The sequence below is a fragment of the Otolemur garnettii genome, unplaced genomic scaffold, assembly GCF_000181295.1.
Source record: "Otolemur garnettii isolate 467f Iridium unplaced genomic scaffold, OtoGar3 scaffold00025, whole genome shotgun sequence".
NCBI lineage: Eukaryota > Metazoa > Chordata > Mammalia > Primates > Galagidae > Otolemur > Otolemur garnettii.
In genome coordinates, this window is record NW_003852420.1 from 6069185 (window position 1) to 6075637 (window position 6453).

Below are 6453 nucleotides of genomic sequence, written 5' to 3' on the forward strand. Positions count from 1 at the left end.
CTTCTAAAATGCTTGGATAACAGATGTGAGCCACTATCTCTGGCCAGAAAATGGTCAATTTTTTTTCTTTTGCTTTATTAACTGTGTGATGAGGTTGGTACTTCTGACCCCTACCTAGGGAAGAAAAAGAAGACGGTATTTAAGTATGTGAAACTCCAACTGAGGACATGAAGGAGACACCTTAAACTGCTCTTTCTTCTTTTTGGCCGGGACCGGGTTTGAACCCACCACCTCCGGTATATGAGGCTGGTGCCCTACTCCTTGAGCCACAGGTGCTGCCCCCTAAACTGTTCTTTCTAATTCACTCTATGTATATACTTAAAGGCAGAATAGTGAAACTACAAGCAGCTACTCAAAAATGTAACTGTCAAAGACAAACTCTGTATCACCTTATACTACAATAAAATATTTGATCAGATTTTGATTAACTCAACCTCAGAGATGAAACAAATTATACCTAAGTGTTTGCATCTTTATAAATCTTGCTCCAAATCAGTTTCTCAGCCTTGGCATGATTGACATCTATGCCAAGTAATTCTTTGTTGTAGGGGCTGTGCTGGGTGTTGTAGGACAGTCAGCAGAACACCTGGCCTCCACACACTAGATTCCAGAAGCATCTCTTATTCACAGCTGTAAGCTGTGGCAGTCAAAAATGTCTCTCGTCATTGCCAGCTGTCTGCTGGGGACAAAAGTGCTCCTCACTGGGAACTACTGCTCCAGATTAATATCCTTATTATGTGGTCTCTTGCATTATGTTTTGGTTCCTTGGGGACTGCTGCAAAAAATGGTGGGGAAATCAAATAAGTAAAACTCCAGATTTTCCAATCCTGCTTCAACCACAGAAGCTTGAGTTTTACTGTTTGTTTGTTTAGTAAACTGGGTTTTATTACAAAATTTGGCCAAATTCATGCTAAATCAAAAGTGAAAAAAATCCTTCTAAATCAGAATATTAGCACTAAGGTTCAGATATTAGAAACTAAAAATCACTTTTCTGGAAAGAGTTCCTAAAAAGCATGCAAATCCTGTTAAATTCTAATGATGTTGGTTACCCATCCAGTGAGAAAACTTTTGGCCCATAGGAAGAAATATAGAAACCTCATTAGAATTTGACTTGCAGTTTCCATTCTGAAAAATGAGGCAACTTGTCACAAAATGAAAATGAACTAATAAAGAAAAGGGTAGAGAGTTAGGAGCTCACTGTCTATCAGTGTCTACCAGCCCACTGCTACCCTACCTACGGCTTATTATCAGGAAAAAAGTTAACACATATTCACCTGTCCTGACTCAGAACTAAAAGAGAACTAAAATGCAGTAGAATCTCCATAGTTGACCTACATAAACCACCTCCCTACACAACCTCCCTACATAAACCACCTCCTTAAGTTAACCTAATTTTTTTTCACTCTGTTGCCCTGGGTAGAATGCCATGGGATCATAGCTCACAGCAACATCAAACATTAAACAATCCTCCTGCCTCAGCCTTCCAAGTAGCTGCAATTACAGGCACCCACCACAACAACCAGCTAATTTTTTCCTATTTGTTCAGTAGAGATGAGGTCTTACTCTTGCTCAGGCTGGTCTTGAACTCCTGAGCTCAAGCAATCCACCTATCTCAGCCTCTCAGAGCATGAGAATTACAGGTGTGAGCCACTGTGCCCAGCCAAGTTAACCTAATTTTCTAAACTGGATATGCACCGCATGTACACATTACTACTTAGGCCTAGTTCCTTATGTTGACCACCTCCATGTGTTGGTCAGTTTGTTACAGTCCCTTGGGTGGTCAGTGTACAGAGGATGTACTGCCATAATTTCTACAATGATATGGAATACCAGTTTAGCCATAAAAATCTCTTTCCCAAATGAAATTTTATCTATAAAATGAAAAAAGAGTAACGTTATAAAATAAAACAGAAAGTTACAGGTCCAGAGAATCAGCCAGGGACTTAACCCCAGGCACCATCTTCCATACAGAAATATAGAAAATAATGATCTATATCAACATTTACATGTCATAGGATGTGTATAGTGATTACCCTGTATTACATATACAAGAGTCCACTCCACTCTACTTCAGTTACACATGCACACTTTCTATATGTTTATTTGATTTTGTATAAAATTTTACATTTTTTGTGTGAATTTTCCCATCTCATCATAGAATTGAGCAGTATTCCCAGTAGAGCACACAAATTAGTCATTTATTCAGTGCTGTGTATATTTGGATATTTTAGTACTTTTTTTCTTAGTTATTGTGTTAAGACATTTATATTCTACATAGTGGTTTTTTTTTTTTTGCTTACAAAATCAAACTTTGCTTTTTATAATCAAAATAGCAAAACTCAAATTACTTTTCAATGCCTGATTTTTTTATTGAGATATGATTTGTATAAAATGAAGAACATAGTTCTTACATGTTTAGTTCAATGAGTTTTGACTCATTTTGAATAACATAACCACGACGAAGGCAAGATACAGAATATTGTCATCAGCCCAGAAAATTCCTTTGTGCCTTTTTCTGTTTTCTTTCCCCAGAAGCTACCACTTTCTGAATTCAATATGCACAGACTAGTTTTGAAATATATAGACTTTTTACAAGTATAATCACACTCTTTTAAGTCTACTTATTTCCCTGTTGCAATGTCTAAAAAATTCATTCATCTGATTGCATACATCTGTAGTTGTTTTCATTTTTTACCAAGTAGTATTTCAAGGCTCCGTGAATCTTTCATACACCAATTTATATGTACATATTACACGTTTTAAGAGTGTAAAATCTCTACCAAAGGGAATTTTTTGAATCATTTTCATTAAAATATAGTCTTCATTGAATAACACCCATTTGAGTTTAATGTAGCACTAAGATGGGATCCTTATTTTTTTAATTTGCTTTTGTTTTTCAAAAAATATTTTAAAATCATGGTTTTTAAAAATACAGACACCAAACGTGTTCATATGGGCCAATGGTAAACATTCTAGCAATTTATCTTCTCCTGGTAATATGATAATTAGCTTTGAAGAAAATTAGGTTGGATAGTTGTTGGTCTTTAAAACATTTCTCTTTTACATGACAAAAATAGTGTGCATTAATAAATGTGCATAACCAGAAAATTTCTACCTCCTGGAACTATGGGAGGCAAAATGTATTTGGGTATATTACTTGGAACCACTGTAAATTTGTCAGGTATAAAATGTCATGGCTAGACCAAAGCCAATAAGGATCAATAAGTGATGATGAGTGATATAGGAAGGTCAGACAATTAAATCTGAGAACTTATCCTAGAAAAAGTTCTACGTCCCTCATTGGTGAATATCACTACAGTCATCTTCGAGGAACTCCCCTTGGGAAACTGTGCACCAATGCCAGTGCCTAGTCCACCCTCCAAAGCAGTTTTGGAAGTCTTTCTCTGGAGAAGACATTCGTACTTGTTAGCTGTTGATACTGATGGGCTTCAAGACATGCTACCTAAATATGGAGCCCTGGCATATTGAATATTTTATGAAGAAAAACCCTGAGAAAGTAGCAGACCCACCAACATCTCTCTCATCTTCCTTCCACATCTTCTCCCTTGAAGCAGGTCACAAAACCTAGGAAGGATTTTCAGATCTTCCACTGAAGTGAGCCATGGGACCCTCATTCCAGAGAGTTCCTCCCTATATCTGCAGGAAGGGAATTCTCTGCAGAGACACAGAGAGGATTCTGCACAAACTTGCCTTACCAAGTTTCCTCCAGTTTATCAACATGAGATTATACCCTCTTGTCCAGTTCTATTTGTATTTAGAGAAATATAAATATCTCTGTCTACTCTTCATCAAAATTAGCTAAAAATACACAGATCTGACTGTGTCTTTGGGTCTTCATTTCCTCATGAAGGCTCCCATATTATGTAAAACCTGTATTTATATCCTTCTTTTCTAGTTAATCTGTCTTAATATGTGGTGACCTAGGCCATGAATCTAGGATGGATGAGGAGAGAGTTATTCTTCCTTCCCCGCACTCAATAACAACCATCTCTGATCTTAGTGGCTTAGGACAATAGTCATTCATTATCCCTTAGGACTCTACAGGTGGCTGGATGGTTCTGCTGCTACAACCTAGGCTCAGCCTGGCCAGCTCCTGCATCTGTGGTCAGGTACGGGTCAGCTAAGTGGTTTTAATGATCTTGGCAGGACCCTCTCACATGTCTGGTTTTTGGCTGTGCCAACTGAGCCAGCCAGCCTCCTCTGGGTCTCACCTTTCAGCAGGCTAGCACAGCATGTTCTATGGGGAAGCAAAGGACCAAGAGTGAAAGTGGAAATGCACCAAAGGTTTTCAGGTCTGTGCTCGCTACTGTCCCAGGGCCAAAAAGCAGATCACACTGTTATCAAAACCACAAGGCTCTTTTGGCCTAGATCTAGTTGCTCACTGTGCAAAGATCCAATAAATTGAGACAACAAGGATTGCAAAGAAAGAAAGCAATTTTTTAATACAAAAGACATCTTATAAAGGGAACAGGAGAAGCTGCCTCAAATCTGTCTCCCCAGATAGTGAAGATCGTGGACTTTTAAAGAGGCTGCATGCTTTGGGGCAGGTCATAGTGTAACTAAGAAGGGGTTATGTGCATGGGGGACAAGTTGTAGGGGATGGTGAATTTGGTGTCAAGAAGCCTGCCCAGAGGCCTGCAGAATCTCAACTCCTTTGTTTTGTGGGAAATCCACCATTTCTGGGAAATGATTCAAAAAGTCAAGTAGTTAACTAAGGAAGAGGATTATTAAAAAAAGAACAAAACACATAGGGTCATTGAAATTTGTCATTTGGTTATGACCAAGCCCAAAATCAGCATGGGAAAGCATGACAAAGGGGGAAGGCACAGGAGAGGGTGAGAAAGGGGGCATGAATTTCAGCAGAGTAACTCAGCACAGCTAGAAGAATTCCCACAGAGAGCAAGGTAGAGAAATACATACCCCAAACTCTAGGAGCTTTGGGCTGCTAGCCCGGAAGACCGCTGTTTGGTTCTTTCATTTATGAGATCTCAGCTTACATGCTCTTTCTCAGAGAGGTCTGGTCTCCCCACTATAACTAAAGACACCACCTCTCTATGATTTTCCATCACAGCACCTCTTCACTAATTTGAGACAGAGTTTCACTTTATTGCCCTCTGTAGAGTCCTGTGGCATCCTAGCTGTTAGCAACCTCAAACTCTGGGCTCAAGTGATCCTCTGGTCTCAGCCTCTGGAGTATCTGGGACTATGGGTGCCCACCACAATGTCTGGCTATTTTTAGAGATAGGGTCTTGCTCAGGCTCAGGCTGGTCTCCAACTCCTGAGCTTAAGCAATCCACCTGCCTCAGCCTCCCAGAATGCTAGGATTTATTTATTTAAAAAAGTAGAGACAGGCGTTCTCTGTGTGACCCAGGCGCAGAGTGCAGAGGTGTGATCCTAGCTCACTGCAGCTTCAAACTCTTGGGCTCAAGGTATCCTCCAGCCTCAGCCTCCTGTGGAGTTGGGACTACCAGCCCGTGCCTCTGTGCCCACCTTGTGTTATTAGTTTTCATGAGTGTTTGATGACTTTCCATTCCCCTTGCAGCACACTGCACCGTGAGGAGTTAGGTGCAGGAGAAAGGCCTGGCCTTTCTCACTATTATCTTGGTTTCTCTGTCTCTGTCCTCCTCTCTCTAGAGGATAAATAAATGACAGAATGCTAAGAGATCAATATGATTGGGTTCTTTATAAATTGAGGAAAATGTTATTGTATGTTTTCTTACAGGAATATCATTCCAGTTAGTGGCTAAGCTGCTGCGGCGAGCACTCGCGGGAGTGTAGGACTATCTGAGAAGCAGGTTTGTCTGACTTTCTCTTGTTCCACAGTTTTTCTGCCTTTTATAGAACATTCTGAATATAGTCACCCCAGTCACCCAGTGACAGCCCAGCCCACTTGTACCCGGCATGGACCCCCCTCACTACAGCGAAACCTTTCTCCTAAGTTCACCAGCACCCCAATTTTGCCAAGCCCATAGATTTCTCTCATTTCTTTTTTTTTAAGAGAACTTTCTGCAGCACTCAATACCATTTGGGATTCTTTCCCTTTTCCCCTACTGTTAAAAAAAAATTAATTGGGATAAAATCCATATACAATGTGCCATTTTAACCATTTTTTTTTCTTTAGAGAGAAGAAATAACTTTTATTTGGGTTACTTACCTATAATTCACATTCTCCTCCAAATAGTGCCAAATCAAAAATCAAACCCTGAAAATTAGCACTTTTATAGAACATTCTGAATATACTCTTTTATACATTCTTTTATGCTCTTCCTAATCTGCTGATTCCATTCTATAAAAATAACACAGAATTAGGACAATTACTAGAGAAGGAATGACATTTGAACAAAACCAGGAAATAATTTGAAATGGTCATTTTAGCTTAGTTCCATGTTAGGTCATAGACTGATGGGCTGGTAGAAACAGTGAAAATATATG